The 18,295-nt window shown below is 37.6% G+C and overlaps 1 pseudogene; it reads left to right on the forward strand.

Moving 5' to 3' along the window:
• The first annotated feature begins 14,347 nt into the window (after positions 1-14,347).
• Positions 14,348-14,690, forward strand: LOC116751011 (annotated as a pseudogene).
• Positions 14,691-18,295: the final 3,605 nt, after the last annotated feature.

The following is an 18,295-nucleotide window of genomic DNA, read 5'->3' on the forward strand; positions in this document are numbered from 1 at the left end:
AATTCAGCGTGAGTATTGGTCTGACCCAGTTAATATTCCTCTGTTGTATATCTGAATAAATTACCCATTAGTGTTACTTACCACTTTAGATAAATCTCACTCGAACACTGCTAGTATTTTTTGAGCTGAAGTTGACTCAAGAGTCCACTAGATGGCAATCTTGCCCATTTTTCTTCCAAGACCTCCAAAGCTTCGAACCCTCTTTCCGACATTTCCAAAACATGCACTACGCGTCAAAGAGGTCTCAGCTCCTGCCTTCACGGACTTCACAGCGCAATAACCTCTCTGAGTACTCAGCGCTATCCACTTTATTATTATTTTTTTTAAATCAGTAATCAGTACTTAAATTCTCTCTTTACATTCAAGTTACGGCACTATCTTCTCAATTACAGTTAGACAGTTAAATAAATACTGTCATTGAGAAAGAAAAAAGAAAATCAGTAGGGAAATCTAAGTACTTCTAGCACTTCTTATCCTGCCCACACGTCTTTAATTTTCATTTGTAATGATTTGCTAATGAACTCTAAAGAGAACTCCAAGTTTGCTCCCTTCAGAGCCCTTACCTAGGTGGAGGGCAGAGAGGCTAAGAGCACCAAGGGGCAGGTTAAAAGGACATTGAACCTGGGGAGAGGTTAGCTTTAAAGCCTCTGGCACTGGACAGGACAGCTGCATGTCTCACTCTGCCGCTTACTGACTGAGATTGAGCAACTTTAACTTTTATGAAGCACAGCATCCTTCTCCACAAAATGGGGATGATTAGATAACCACCTTATAGGATTTTCTGGTAATTAAATAAGATAATGAAGTAAAGCTCTTAGAATAGTCCCTGGACAAAAAGTGCTTAATAAACCATAGCTACTCTGTTGTTACTGCTACTATTATCAGTGTTTTTTCTTTAAATAAATTTAATAATTATAATCATTCTTGCTGCTAATTATAGTATTGCTATTAATTATGACTGTTCTAATAAGTATTTAAGTAGTACTATGATGATAATTCTTTTATATCTAAGTCTAACAACCCTATGAGATACATATATTATTCACATCTAAGGATTAACTAAAGCTCAGGTAAGTTTACTAACTTGACCTAGTCACACAGCTTTAGGAAGTAGAGCTGGAATACCAATAAAGGCTCTCTGACCATAGAGCCAGGACTTTAACCTCGAAACTATAACCAAATGGTAGGCTACAACCCTCTCTCTCACAGGGAAGACAAATAATGTGACCTCCATTTTACAGTCCTACAGAGAGGCAGTGGCTTGCCAAGGACATACAGAGGGCTAAGTGCATGACTAGTACTAGAAATCAAGTCCCTTCGTGCTTAACCCAATGTTTTTTATCTTATACCAGCACTGCTTCAAGTATGTATCAAATAGATGTGACTACGGAATCTTTTGACCGAACAGTATTTTGCATGCTCAGTGTCCTATGGAACACATACATGTGTGAAACAATACCCTATACCGATACTTTTCTTCAAACAGTACTGAACTTTCACCAGAGCTCTGGGGTAATTATTGCTGGCAGTGCGAAGCCCTGGTGGACACTGACGTAAACAGAAATAAGATAATGATTTCATTATGTCCAGCCTCTTTGGATGCAGCCTAGGAAGTAAGACAGCAGGCAATGTGAAAAACATTGACGGAAAGTCAATGTCAGGAGGGCAAAGCCAGTGACTACAGTGTGCTGGGATACGGGTGCATAATTGGTACCAAGTATTTTAAAACTTGTTTCAAAGGTACTGAATCATTAAATCACAGATGCCAAGACCAGGAAATCTGCTCCATTTATTCTTCTCCCTCAGGAGATGTGTTCTTACAGTAAGCCAGAAAGATTCCACAGTCAACATGTTCTTAAAAATGAGCAATTGGATTTGTCGGGTAATGTGAATGTCAAAATATTTTCATAGTGCACTTCTACACTCCAGAACTGCATGTAGATCTAAATCTTCTTGCTTAGAATTTTAAGTCTTTGGTGAAAACAGTAAACATTTCACAGTTCCTTTACTATGCACTTACTTCTCTATATATGTATTCTTCCCATTTTCCCCATTCAGCTTTTCCACTGCTTGCCATCTTTTGTGTAATCTTCATATAAACTGTGACTGTAGGTCACCTAGTCTTTGCTCTGTGTCATGGTAAATAGACAGCAATCAGAAGCAATTATAAGCAATGACAATCTTTACTTCTGTTCCTCAAGAACAGAAAAGGAGCTCCAATTCACAGTCCACAGAAATATTCTTTCAAATCATCTTTCCCCTGTCATCACCCCACACCTGCTCCAAAGACTTTTTCTGTCCCAATTCACTCTCAACCTCACTAAAATTCTTGCCATCATTAACCCCCCTCATGACTATTTTTTTTTTTTTGCCCCGTCCTTGCATCTCAAACCTATTCGTTTCTCCTATCCCGGGTGAGGTTTTCCCTCTCCAGTTCACTCTACCCTCTCCTGCTTCTCATGTTATATCCACCTCCCTCCCTAAAATGGATTACCAAGATCTGAGGAAAAGCTCACACAATGAGCTACCAAAGACAAAGTTCTCTCGTATGGAGATAGATTGTTTAATACATTTTCTTCTATTACTACCATATCTGGTAACAAGAAAAGGGATAGAGACCCCAATGGACTCGGCTTAGCAGCCGTTATATCTCTTCGAACTGAAAGCATTAACACCAGTTTGAAACTGCTTGTTTGTTTTTTTGCGGTACGCGGGCCTCTCACTGTTGTGGCTTCTCCCGTTGCGGAGCACAGGCTCCGGATGCGCAGGCTCAGCGGCCATGGCTCACGGGCCCAGCCGCTCCGCGGCATGTGGGATCTTCCCGGACCGGGGCACGAACCCGCGTCCCCTGCATCGGCAGGCGGACTCTTAACCACTGCGCCACCAGGGAAGCCTGCTTTCATGGCTTTTTAACCCCATTTCCTCTACCAGCCTCTTGATGGTCTTCCTTTGTTCTGCCTATTTCTCAGGCTTGCTGGTGGTTCCCAAAGGCACAGCTAAGGAATGTTCAAGGCCCTGAGAAATAGAGAATGATTACTCATTTCTCAAAATGAGAAAGGAAAAAGAAAAGCAAGGAAGGAAGAGAGGGAGGAAGAGAGAGAGAGAGAGAGAGAGAGAGAGAGAGAGAGAGAGAGAGAGAGAGAGAGAGAGAGAGAGAGAGAGAGAGAGAGAGAGAGGAGGGAGGGAGGGAGGGAGGGAGGGAGGGAGGGAGGGAGGGAAGATAGATCTTTTGGTCAATAGAGTTAACAGAGCCTTCAACATGCAGAAACATGGCTTGTATTTTCATTTTTTCCAGAAAATGTTCTGAACAACAAGAGAATGTTTTCTCATCACTCAACCTTTTTTGCTAAGAAATGTAGCCCTTGAGATGTGAAGCAAACAGCTTACAAGACACAGTCTGGGTATCAACATTCATTCCATCCAGCCCTGCGCAGTTGCCTAGTAACCGCTGAGTATACCAGCTCTACTCTAAATCCGATTGGTCTCTGTCCCACCTTCCCAGTATTATAACTCTTCTCCTAGGAGAGTCAGACGTTGGGCCAGCAGCAATTCTAATCCAGCTACTAATTGTCTTCTTTCCAAGTGAAGATGGTAAAAATGCTCAGATAGTATAAAGAGAGAAAGTCATCAGCTGAGAGAGACAGAGAAGGGGCTGAAGCAGTACCACCGAACTATCATTTCAGCTGAGTTGGCAACTTCACGTAAAGCAACCGGCCTTTGAGGATTTATATAAAAACAGGTTTACACAAAACAACTGGATAAAAGAAAGAGAAGTTAGTGACCAGTTACTGTGACCCTGTATTTGACTGATGAGGAAACTAAGGTTCCAGCAAGAAGAGTGTTATGTCCAATAGCACACAAAACAAAGGCACTGATGGCGGTAGAGCATAATCATCTCTTATTCTGGCTCTCTTTCCACTGTATCAGATTTTTCAAAAACCATGTCCCCTCAGCTTACAAGTGAGCATTCTGTAAGCAAGCGAAATAGGCAGGGTTTCTTGATCAGTGGATCTAAGAAAGTGTGGGAAGGACAAAGTTAAATGTGTTTCTTTACTGCTAGACTCCTCAGAATTTTTAAAATGTACTGTGTACTGTAAATCTCTAAATGGGAGTATGTTGGGTTTGCTCTCTACACTTCTTTGACCACAGAACAATCCTCCCTGCATTTTTTTAAAATAACATCTTCTTAAACCAGTAATCCATGAAGTGAACTAGATTTGCAACATATGTATTCTCTTTTGATGGAATCCTCACCATCCACCAGCCATTCTAACCTTGTCATACCAGCAAGAGTTTGCATGTACCCAAACACTTCATACCATCTGGTTGCTTAAGCAATGGTGGGTATGGTACCTACAGATATATGATATGATCTCTCCATCTCCATGGTAACCTCCTTTCTCCAAGCCACCTTCATCTCTTGACTGATTTTTTTTCTGTAATTTAACTGGCTTTCCTTCTTCTACTTTCGTTCCTCTGAGACATGTTCTCTACTAATTAACCATTGTGGAATTTTAAAAATCTTACCCCCCTTTAAACCACTTCCCACTACGGCTTCCCAAGACCTTCACCAGGACTATGACATTCGATGATCAAACTCCTGCTTCTTTTCTGACCTCGTATTCTACCAACCTTCCTTTTGTTTGCAATGCCACAATCAACTTGGCCTTTTTTTTCCTCCTTGAACCTGAGAAACCTATTCTAGCATACGGACTTCTGCCCTTGCTGGTGTCTGTCTATACCCCTCTGTCCCCACATCATCAGTGGCTGATTGCTTCTTTCCCTTCAGTCTCTTCAAGATGTCAGTTTCTTAGAAAATTTTCCTTGTCCAATCTCTATTTCATGCCCCTATTTTATTTTCTTCAAAGTACATAATATTATCTGAAATTATTTTTGTTAATTGTTTACCATCTGTCTCCTCTACAAGGGCTTCAGATGTGTTATTAATTCCTCAAGTTTCAGTACCTAGGATAATTTCTGGCACACAGCAGGTATTCAATAGATACTTGTTAAATAATTTAATGAATACAATAACAGCTCTTTGCCTTTCAGGGTTCTTAGAACATGAGCACTGTGCCAAAACTGAACAGTTTATTATGTTTATATGTATGTAGTAAAAATATGTATATTAATATATACGAATATTTTAACAGTCATTTACTGGGTATAAACAATTACGTATGAAAAGCTAAGCAAGGTTTTGCTAACATCTGAAATATTTTTCTTCCCAAAAATAACAATTATTATTTTAAGAACATCTCAGTTCAAAAGTTATCAGAATATGTTAGTTTGTAAACAATAGACCAAGAAAGGCGTGACTGACAGCGCACTGCACTGCAACTGAGGAGACTGAGTTCTCCATCAACACACACCACTTGCTTTCCGTGATCCGAGGCCAGTCGCTTCTTAGCTCTGAGGCTCAATTTCCTCATTTGTAAAATACAAGAGTGACCAAGTTATATTCAAGACCCATTGAAGCCTTTGCATCCTGACTGCTGAAGTCAGAGGTTTGATTCTAATTTCAATCTTCTTTGACTTTCAGTGATACACTCTCTTTTGGGGGGCTCAGGAAGAAAATTCCCATTTCATCACATTCACAACATAAACCAAGAAATTCCTAGGTTAAAGTGGAGAAGTAACCAACCATTATGGAATAGATTTCTTTTCATTAATTCTAATAATTACTGAGCACGTAGAACCAGACACTGTTTTGTCCTGATAGAGCTTTTGTTATTTTAGTTTATGAGACAGAAAGTAAGATATAGAACTAAAATGTACAATAAATAGATAATGTTGGGCGCTAAGGACACAAAATAGAGCATGGAAAGCAAATGAAGAGTGCTCTGAACAGGATTAAATTTTTACGCAGAAGGCCAAGGAAGGCATTACTGAGATGGTGAAGGCTGAGGAAAGACCTGAAAGGACAGAGAGTGAGCCATGCAGACGTCTAGGGGAAGAACACTGTAGACAGAGGAAACGGCAAGTATAAATGCCTTGGGATGGGAACCTGCCTGGTGCGCCCAAAGAACAGAAAGCCAAGTAGAGATGACACCCTGAGGATGGGGTGCCTTCCTTGAGGAGGCATTCTACTCTTAAACCAATAGTCATTTTATGTGGGCTCATTCCAAACAGGTCACTTGAGGAACCCCAACATCGACTAAACTAACATTAAAATACCATTCTGTTCAACAGGTTAAAAAGCACTCTTATAGCTATAGCAGCATTCGGAATCACAGTTTTTCTGTGAAAGAGGGAAAAAAAGAATGCAGTAAATATTCTAGCAACCCAGGAATGAAATCAGAAGTGAGCCTTCTCACTGTCACTCTCAGGGACCAGTAGGAGAGTATGTGCTTCCTATATCCACAACTTTAGGCTCTGTGGTTCTAGAGGCGCTGATGCTCAAAGGGGGACACTTCCAGCAGTAGACACAGTAAGAAAGCCACTAAATTTAAAGCAAAGGTGCCACTTGATTACCTGTAGGTTCTGTGTCAATTGACCAACAGCCACAGAAAAAAAGTTTTCGTACTGTCAGGAAGAATTAATCCTGATGGCCGTGAGGTGATAGGATGGCCGTCACTTAAGGGAGACGGGAAGGAATCTGACACCCAGATAATCTACTGGGGCATCTCTTGATACTCTCGTGTTCAGTTTTAACTCTAAATGGGAAAGTAGAGCAATCACTGCCTGATAAGGACTTATTAACCAGGGGGCTCAGACCTCTTAGGGATGAGGGTCTAGATCATCCAACACTTAAGAAGTACTGGCTGAAAGAGAATTGTCTAGAGTGGGCTAAAGAGAAGGGAGATGACGAGAATCAGTCACAGCCTCAGGACTGAAAGCAGCAGCTCTGGAGTTCATCCCACTAACCCTTATCTTGAAAATTTCCCCAGGAAATTTGAACCTAGAATGCTGGAGAAGATGTGGTTGGATGGAATGAACACGTGAAAAGTGGTTATGAGCAATGCGAGAAGTAGACTATACAAGACATTGCAATGCTCTGCCTGGACCACTTTCCTGGGCTGTCCAGGACCCAGGACCCAGACCCCAGACTCTCTGAGGCACCAGCTGATGGTTCACTCTGTCCCTCTTCCCTGGAGAACTGTTCTCCGTTGACAAACATGACCTTGTCCAGGAAATTATGCACACACCCCCTTCTGGGGGTAGCTCACAGCCAGTGACTACCTTACATGTGGTACAAAAGGCTGTCCCCTTTGCCTTAAAGCGGGACAACTCTACAGGGCGGTTTATGCTCCAGAGACTCCCCACATCTCCATAGAGCAGAGATTAGACTTTACCTGAGACCACACTGTCGCTCTCCTGCTCCACCTTTCCTTATCCTGCTTCACTCCCTCCCTCATAAGTTTGCCCCTGAATCCCTGTCTGAAGCTCTGTTTCTATAAAACTCATCCTGAGACACAGTAGTAGTATAAACAGTTTGGGGGGTGGGGTCTTATATAGATGAAATCAGGGAACAAGAAGTCCCAGGCTGGTACGGCAGCTCCCAAATCATCAGAGATTCAGGCTCCTTCTGTCTTCTCCCCCTTTCATCGTCAGCTCATGGCTACTGCCATCACACCCACGTTGCAGGGAGAACAGAAAAAGAAGGGATACCAGCATAATAGTACACCTCACCGTGCTTAGTCCTGACTCAATGTTCTCATGGAGGGCCTATCCAGTGACTTTTGTCCACGCCAGTGGCCCCCCCGACCCCTGTCTGTAAGAGACACTGGGAAATGCTGACGTTTGGCTGGGCACGATGGCACACCCAGGATCAAAGTCTGTCAGAAAGGAAGAAGGAAGGGCAGAGATTCTAGCAGTCTCTGCTACAGGTCCCAACTATGACAGCTGGGCTTGAAAAGGGGATCCAAACCTTCTACAACAGGAATCTCTCATAGACCACCTCACCAGAGGCAAAACTGAGCAAGAAGTATGTGAAGAAGCATAGATACACCTATGCTTCTTATAAGTAAAGTAGTAACAATACACATATTATTCAGGGGCAGTCTGGGGCCTATTCACATGTTCACATATCCAAATCTTCAGAGAACCCTGGGGGATACAGAGTGGACTGACATTTATTTGATCCTGAATCTTTCCTTTAGAAGACACATTTTCTCCCTCTCTGGTTATATGCTCTAGTCTATGAGTAGAAGTTGCAGTACCAAGGCTTAACAAAAATGCCCAGAGCTCCACAGAGCTTATAGTTCATTTATGGTGCAACTTCTAAATGTTTAGATTCATCCGTGGTACAACCAATTATCATATCAGTGAAATCTCTGAAAGAATTATCAGAACCAGTTTACATCTTCCAAGATCACTCAATGGGGGAAATAATCACATTAAAGTGCTGCTGAACCATACAAAACAAAAATGTTAATTCCAAACTTTTTTTTTTCCCCCCGAAGGTATATTAAACCTTAAGGAAAATAATTGCCGAAGAGCCTTAGCATATAAAACCTTTTTCTAAATAACTTCCTTGCCATTCCTCTAATTTGGGAATCTTCCGTCTTCTATAATTCCACCTTGTTGGGTCCTAATAATGTGTTCATTCCAAACAGATCACTTAAAGAATAGTCACATTTGGTATAATTCCATTATAAAATCATTTAATTCAGCAAGCAAAATGACTTTTATAACTAAATCACAATATTTTTGTGAAATAGAAAAAATGGAATATAATTAATTTTTTTTAGGACTAAAGGTAAAGTTAACAATTAAGTGACTTGGTAGAGGCCAGATAAATCAGAAAACTAAAACTTCTTGGTTCCTATTTCCATGCTCTGGCCAACAAGATACATCGTCTTTTCCTTTCCTTTTTATCTTCACCTTACTCTAGGTGGCAGAATCTGCAATGGCCCTCCAGGGTCCATTTTTCCTTTCCTCCTTCTAGTAATAGAACATCCTGAATTTTCACCAGAGATGTGGCTGCCCAGATTGAGGTGATATTTCCCATCTCCCTGACAGCTAGGTGTAGCCACTAAATAATTTTGGAAGTGATATGCAAAACCTCCAGTCATGTTCTTAGAGATAGAGCTGCTTTCCCTTCATGTTCGTCTCCCGCACTGCTGGCTGGGAAATGAGGATTGTAGAAATCCTGGAAGTCTGTGCTCAAGATCACAGAGCAATGCTACTAGCCTCAGACCACTCACCTCTGAACTTCTACGTGCTACAGAAGGAAACTTCCGTTTTATCTAAGCCACTGTATTGGATGATCCCTTTTTCCAGCTCCAGATTTCGGTCAATTAAGAGCCTCACTTTAAGGCTGATTTAAAATGAAATGATTTCAGAAGAGAGGAACGGGACAGCAAGGTAACTAGAAATCCTGTCCCAAGAGAGACTATTTGAAAGACATGGGAATACATAACTTGAGGAAGAAAAGAAAAGGAGGTATCAGTGGGATTTCTCTTTATATTCTTTAAGGATCATCATGTAAGAAAATTATCACACTTGTGATATCCCACATATTTATATATAAAGATCAATAAATAAAGTTACTTTGCAGAAGCCCAGTAGGAACAAATTTCAGCCTCATTAAAGGATGAGCTTTCTCATAATCACAATAACCAAAAGACAAGCAGAAGTACTCTAGGTACTAATGAGTCCCCTGTCACTGGAAAGGACAAGGAAACCTTGACGTGGGAAAATACAGAATACAAGCTGAGGATTCTGACTGAACTAAGTCCTAATTCTTGCTCTGATAATTATCCGTTGTTGTTTCTTAATATTTATGAGCTAAGTCTTCATTTGAAAAATGGGGTTACTCTTAATATTTATCTAACAGGGTTGTAAATAACAAAATAGAAAATACATGTGACTGCCCAGTGAAGATGCCAGATAACCCTATTTGGTGGGCATATTAAAGTAGGGTTTAATCATTGGAAAGAGTGAAGAATGGTCATGATAAACAGTCCTGCAATTCTGTGATTCTGAAATGTTTACTTCCCTTTCAGCAACATATAAGCATGTTGCTTAATGAAAAAGCTTGGCTAACAAAGTAAGCAAATCATTTCTCCCTCTGTACCAGATGTTTCATGGATAATTAAATTGAGTGACCCTCACTCACTCCCACCTCCCATTCCACACCCACAGGAAGCTCAGAACACTGAAGCATCCTTGTTCAATGGGAGCACTGTAACTCCTGGACAACCCAGAAGTTCTGCCAGAAAAGTTTTCCTATTTAGACTATTATCTGGTCCAAAACTTTGAGAGAGTAAGGGGTATCTGTGAGGCAAGCGGTATCTGTGACACAGAGAAAATAACTAATACTTGCGAGTCAAGATAGGTGAGTTCTGGTCTAATGACTGACACTCTCTGACTTTCAGATCTCGAACGCATTGGCACCTCTTTAGAATTTGTATCCATGTCTAAAAGACAAGCGGGCTGGGAAAGATAAACTAAGGATCCTTCCAGGTTCAGAATCCTATTATTTTAATTCAAAGAAGTAAAACAACCCTCTCATTAGAAGCCTGGATCACTCCTACAAGTTTGAAAGCTACTGAAGCCCAGGGTATAGGATCTAGAATAATTATAACATTGTCATTAGACATAGATAGTAAAGTTTTGTGTGCAGACAGAAATAATCCCTTTTCACAAAAGCAATGCAGCCATGAGTAAGGGTATCAGGGCCTTTAAATCTCAGAAGAGTTATATTCTAGGGTGGGGACAAGGCTGTGTTCAAACAGAACCAAGAGATGCCAGATGATCTCTACTGGGTACTATAGAGAGTGGTTAAGACTATGGCATCTAGAGTGACTCAAACCTGAGTTTAAATCCAAGCCATGCTACACACATTTCTGGTTACTGTGAAGAAGTCATTTCCAGGCCTCACATTCTTTCCTTGAAAAAAAAAAAAAAAACCCATCCCACTGTTTCCATTTTTTTTATCATGGACAATTAAATGAGTAATAATTATAAAATTCTTAGCACTTTGCCTGGCAATTTACCTACTGGACTCATACCTATTTGAGGGTAGGTACTATGGTTATCTTATTCAACAGTATACTCAGAAGACAGTCTTTATATGGTACACAATCAGTGCTTAAGAAAATTTCATATAAATGATGCCACTTGCCCAAAGGTCTACTGAGCTGTCCAGCATGAAGAAAACTTCCTGACCCTCTTCTCCAATTACTCGACCTCTTTTTGACCTGTAGATCAACAAGAAAGACAGTGGCACTGTTCATTTCCTACCTCGTTTCTTCAACAACTCACTGTATGTAGTTTAACCATATTTATTGCATATGCATGGCCACTGGGCCCCAAACGAGCGCAAACTGACATCGCTGTTCTTGGTCATATTCAAAGTTTCCTGTCTTATGATCACGGAATTTTAAGATTTTGATTTGTTTTGCGGGGATGGGGGAGTGGTTAAGTAGATTCTTCATTTTATTTGGATACTGGTAGAATTTAGCACAGATCGTATCAACCAGATATGTACTAAAAACCTACAAGAAATTTGATAAGTCATTAGCACTAGGACATAGGCTCTCTAGATACTATCAGCTCTGTTCTTAGTACACTCAGTTTGTAGATATATTTTCTACCTGGCCAATCACTATGAGATTTTTATGCTGGTTTACAGAGCTGGAGTTTTACACAAGCCAATTTACACACATTTCTGCCTTGGGAATCAAGACAGTTATAACCATAATACCAAAAGATTACTTTTTAAATAATCAACATCATCATTATAACTATTTGGCCAACAAAAAGGGACACTTTCAAAGTAAGAGACTTTTATAGCCAGGATATTGTTAAATATGAATCCCAAAAAGATAATTTCATAGAAGAATGAACAATGTGTTCTACTAAAAAATAGCAATTTGTTGACAAATTCTGCACATAAATAATGGACATTATGCAAACTAATTTGGCTTTGCTGTTTCCAAAATCTTTTTGCAAAACTTTAGAATTTGTTTCATGTCATTGAAAATATTGACAAAGTCTATTTATTTTTTCCAAAATAGAATTGAAATTGTTTATATTATTTTTAATTCCTATAATATTGTACTTGTACTGATAGCTAACATTAAGGCCAATTCCTTTAGTGAAAATACAGAAATACTTTCTTATCATCTTGACCTATGTATGCTGTTCAATGTAACAGCCATTAGCCACTTGTAACCACTGGGCACTTGACATGTGGCTAGCAAAACCAAGGAACTGAATTTTGAATTTTATTATTTTTTTTGTTTGGTTGGTTGGGTTTTTTAGTAGTTGATTTACAATATTATATTAGCTTCAGGTGCACAGCATACTGATTTAGTATTTTTACACGTTCTACTCAATTAAAAGTTATTATGAGATAGTGACTATGATTCCCTGTGCTATACAATATATCCTCATCGTTTATCTATTTTACACATAGTAGTTTATATTTAATTTTCAAACTTTTTAATATAATTTTAAAGGTTACTTTCCATTTAGTTATTACAAAATATTGGCTATTCCCTGTGCTGTATAATACATCCCTATAGCCTATCTCATACACAATAGTTTGTACCTCTGACTCCCCCATCCCTGTGTTGCCCCTCCCCACCCCCACTGGTAACCACTAGTCTGTTCTCTATATCTGTGGGTCTGCTTCTATTTTGTTATATTCACTACTGTGTTGTTTTTTTGATTCTACTTCTAAGTGATATCATATAGTATTTGTCTTTCTGTCTGACTTATTTCACTTAGCACAATGCCCTCAAGTCCATCCATGTTGCTGTAAATGGCAAAATCTCATTCTTTTTTATGGCTGAGAGGTATTCCACATCTTTTTTATCCATTCCTCTGTCGATGGACACTTAGACTGCTTCCAGATCTTGGCAACTGTAAATAATGCTGCTATGAACATTGAGGTGCATGTATCTTTTCGAATTGGTGTTTTTGTTTTTTTCAGATATATGCCCAGGAGTGGGATTGCTGGGTCATATGGTAGTTCTATTTTTAGTTTTTTGAGGAACCTCCATACCATTTTCCACAGGGGCTACGCCAATGTACATTCCCACCAACAGTGCACAATTTCATTTTATTGCTGTCAATTTATAAACTAAAGCAATGTAAAATATTTTCAATTTAACCTAACTTTATGATTTCAGTAATACTACATTCCTCTTTAACTCTTATAAATTTAGCATCTGTATGGAGCTGTACTGAAAGAATAAACGCACCAGATTTCAAAGACTTAGTAAACAAAAATATCTTACTATTAATTTTATGTTGATTATTTGCTGAAATGGTAATGTTTGGATATGTTGGGTGAAATAAAATACAATATTAAAATTATATTACCCTATTTCTTTTTACATTTTATGTGACTACTAGAAAAATTTTAATTATGAATGTAGTTAATATTATATTTCTACAGAACAGTACTAGTCTTGCAAGTTGAAAATATCTACCTACTCAAATGCTACTTCCTGTAATGGTAGTGATGCTTATATGTTACTAACTGTCACATCTAACATTTGTAAACACTGGACAAAATAGGTCTGGAAGGCAACAAAAAGCAGGGAAAGAAAAAAAAAAAAAAAAAAGGAGGGAAGTTGGCCCTTGACAGAAGGAAACTTCTCTGGATAAGATTCACATTTATTAAACTTCGTACCTGTGGGCATTTTCTAATGTGCAGGGAATTGGATGGAGAAAATATAAGCAGAATTATCACAGTCATAATGAATTAAGAAGTCAGATGATGGAGTTTAGGGCTGCCAGAGCAGCTAGAAAGTGAAGGGGAAAACCTAGGAAAGGAGGAAATACTTAAATCTGCATAAAAATACCAATCAAATCCTTGGCTTACTTGTGAACAACTGCCTGGGAAATACCAAGGTCCACAGTATGAAACATTAGCTGTAACAATGTTTCACTCAGAATATGCAGCATAAAATAATAAATTAGTACACTCACAAAGAAACAAGAAAATTTAATCCTGAGTCAAGAGAAAAAGCAGTCAATTGTTACTGAGCCTGAAATATTCAAGACGTTGGAATTAGCAGGCAAGGACTTGAAAAATATCTATTAAATCTATGTTTCAGACTATAAAGGATAATATACCATAATGAATGAAAGTAAAACTAGGCAGAAAAATGAAAACTGAATGAAAGAATAAAATAAAAATTTTAAAACTGAAAAGTAAAATATTTGAAATGAAAATTTCCTTGAAAAGTCTCTAGAAACAGACTGGAGATAGCAGAAAGGAGAGATATGTGAAATTGAAGATAGATTATCTTCTAAATATTATCTTCTGAAGATAGAATATCAATATGTTATCCAACGTGAAGAACGGAGAAAATAAAGATTGAAACTAAATGAATAGAACTTCTGAGACTCATGTGAAAATATCAAGTGATATAAAATAATATGTAATGGCATCCATACCGATAATACAACTAAAACATCTGTGAACATTCCTAAAACCTGCTGGCTTTTTTGAAAGTCACATGGCAAACACCACCTCCACAAAATGACACAGTACAAGAAGGAGGGCAAGGATTCCGTACATGCCCAGGGCAAATGACATTATGACAGGAAGCAGAGTGGCTGTGGTGGGCTAAGATTTTCTAGAAAAAGTCTAGAACTCCAAAGGAGATTGTGCTGAGACTTGAATGCACTGAGACTGCAGCTCCAAGATAATGTGGACTATTAAGAGATGTCAGCATTGTGAGCTGGGAGGAGATGAGAGAAAGGGACAAGCGATCTACTTCTAGCTTCATCTTTTGTTTCAGTATGCAGACAATAATATAAATATATATTTTAATATTATAAAGCAATATAATATATATGGTAGAGAGAGTAGAGATAAAACAAGACAGAAAAAAAGAAAGAGGGGGAGTGCAAGTAGTTGAATATTCCTTAAACTTGGTGGGGGGGAAACAAATGTGCAGATCCAAGAAGCTCATCAAATCCCAGTTATGATAATTACAAAGAAAAACAAACTTAGGCATCATATGGCCCAATTTCTGAAAACCAAAAATAAGCAGAGCATCATGAAACCAGACAGAGGAAAAAAACTACATATAGGGAACATTATAGTCTCCTGTCAATAAAAATGACAACTGATACTGAAAACAAAAGAGGCTAGAAGACTACGGAATGATGATTAAATTGTTAAAAAACTCTTTTACCCAGAATCCTATGTCCAGTGAAAATAACCTTAAAATGAGGGCAAAACAAAGATATTTTCAGGTAAATAGGAAGTGCAAGAATTTATTGACAGCAGACCAGCACTTTAAGAAATGCTAAAGCATGTTATTCAAACTTAAAGAAAATGATCATAGATTGGGATTCTATAAGCTAATGCAGAGCATAGAGAGCCATAAATATATGGGTCAATACCTAGAGGGCATTATGCTAAGTAAAATAAGTCAGACAGAGAAAGACAAATACTGCATGATATCATTTACACGTGAAATCCAAAAATTACCACAAACTAGTGAATATAACAAAAAAGAAACAGACTCACAGAAAACAAACTAGTGGTTACCAGTGGAGAGAAGGAAGAGGGGAGGGGCAACACAGGGGTAGGGGATTAAGAGGTATTAACTATTATGTTTAAAATAAGCTACATGGCTATATTGTACAACACAGGGGATACAGCCAATATTTTATAGTAACTATAAATGGAGTACAACCTTTAAAATTGTGAATTTCTATATTGTACCCTGTAACTTATATAATATTGTACATGAACTCTACCTCAATAAAAGAAAAATAAATAAAGATACTAGGGAACGAGGGGGAAAAATGCATATTATAATCTCTAGGACAATCAACAAAACAAAGTATAGTTAAAAAGCCAATAAAATGGACTACTAAAACTATCTGATAAACCTAAAATATGGCATGAAAGAAGGTATAGGGAAACCATAAATAAATAAACAAGCCAGCCAATCTGAATAAAAACAAATAGAAAAATGATAGACTTAAAGCTAAGAGATTAATAACTACCTTATACAAAAATGGATTGAATACTTCAATTAAAAGTGAAAGATGACTGGACTGCAAATAAAAAGCCAGAACTATATGCTTTCTAAAAATGATGGCATTTAAATTTAAGGTAAAGATAACCTAAAAGTAAGAGAATGAAAGATGATTTATCTCATATATAATAAACATAACAATACTGGAGCGACTTATATTAATAGTAAATAGAATTTAAGGCAAGGATTATTATAAGAGATAATAAAGAAGATTTCTTAATGACAAAACTGTTAGTTTTTCAGGAATACAACAATCAGAAATGTATGTGCCTATTAGGAGATCTTTGAAAAACACCAAGCAAAATTGAAAGACCTAAAGGGAGAAGCAGACAAATCCAAAATACTCGTTAGCATCTTTAACATTCCTCTCTGAATAACTTACAGACGATCCAGAAAAAAAAAAAAAATCAGTAAGAACATAGAAAATAGGAGCATTATTAACCACCTTGACCTAGATAACATTTACAGAGCACTACACTCAGCAAATAGCAATTATAAGAATACACATTCTTTTCAAGTTTACATAGAATGTTCAAAAAAATACACACTATATGCTGAGCCATTAAAAAAATTCTTGGGAACATATGTACATGTATAACTGATTCACTTTGTTATAAAGCAGAAACTAACACACCACTGTAAAGCAATTATACTCCAATAAAGATGTTAAAAAAAAACTGTCAAAATGTTTGAAAAGATTGTTATATTAGGGCCTGGATTCTTTGCCCACAGTGGAATTAAATCAGAAATCAATAAAAAAATCTAAAAAACCCTATATATTTGGAAATTAAACAGTATACATAGAAGTAATGCATGGATCAAAGAAGTTACAGGGATATTAAAAAGTATCTCAAACCGAGTGACAGTGAAAACACAACACATAGAAACATGTTGAATGTAGTTAAAACAGCAGTTAGTGAGAAATGTATAGCCTTAAATGCTTATTTTAGAAAGGGAGATATATTTTTAATCAACAATCTGCTTCCATCCAAAGAAGCTAAGCAAATTAAATCCATCATAAGTAGAAGGAAATTCTATAGATAAGAGTGGAAATAAGTGAGATAAAACAACAAATAGTAGATAAAATTAAAGCCCAAAGCCATTTCTTTGAAAAGATTAATAAAAATGATCAGCTCCTCACAAAAACGATATGAAAAAAATGAGAGAGCAAGAAAGCACAATTATCACCGTCAGGAATGAAAGAGGCAACAGCACTACAAATCCAACTGCTGTTAGAAAGGATAAGAAGAATACAGTGTTAAGTGAAAAAAAACATCCAAGTGCAAAAAAAGAAGCTACAGGCTACCTTTACTTAAGAAAGAAGGGGAAATAAAACTTGTAGAAATCTCCTCATTTGCACAAGAAGAAACATCGAAAGGATAAACTAGAAAGAGATGGGTTACCTATGGTGTACGTTTAGGGTGAAAAGGATGGCAAAATGGGAACGGGACAAAAGCAATGGCAGAGGTTGGAGGAGTGACACTTTCAAGTATAAATTTTGTATAGTCCGAGCTATTAAAACATATTTTTTAATATACATAAAAATATAAATAAAATCAACAAGGATGGGGGAGAAGAAAATGAAATAGAAACAGAAGAACATAACTAATTCAAATGAATAACATAATCATAATGAAGCAGAAAAATGAACCATTCCAAGTTAACTTTTGAATACCTTACTTTTGCTCTATAACCTCAAGCTGAAAACAAGAACAGTAAACGGAGGTTAAACTCTAGGCAATAGATGCGTTTTTCAGTTTTAGCAAAACTAAATTGACCAAATTTAGCATTAAAAAATACAAATATTTTAAATACTCTAGGATTGACGAAATAAGTATAGTTTGGATAATGAGACTCAAGTTTCTCAATGTCAAAGAAGAGAATTACAAATGTGGAAAGGGGCACGGCTAGAGAGAATCCTATAACATTGGAAGTATCAGTATGAAGTCATAGTTCTAGATATAGATGTGTACATGTCTATGTACATACATACACATCTCTATGTAGTTCTTATCTCAGTCTACTTAGGGCACTTACAAGCAATGACACCCAATAATATGTCACGCCCAGATCATGGTTTCTAAATATGATTCTCAACAGTTCCTTGGAAAAAGACTGACTCCAGCCAAGCGACATATGAATCTGGAGACTTCCAGTAAGAAAGTGCTCAAAAAATGATTAGTATACATCAAAGGACACAGACACAGTTGAAAGTGAGTCCACGTGGCCAACAATAGGAATATTTTAGCAAAAATAATAAATTATATCAACAGATTTTATCCAATAAATTAGAATCCAGGAGACCATTACATAAATGAGAAAATTAAATGGGA

This window comes from Phocoena sinus, chromosome 3 (assembly GCF_008692025.1).
Source record: "Phocoena sinus isolate mPhoSin1 chromosome 3, mPhoSin1.pri, whole genome shotgun sequence".
Taxonomy (NCBI): Eukaryota; Metazoa; Chordata; class Mammalia; order Artiodactyla; family Phocoenidae; genus Phocoena; species Phocoena sinus.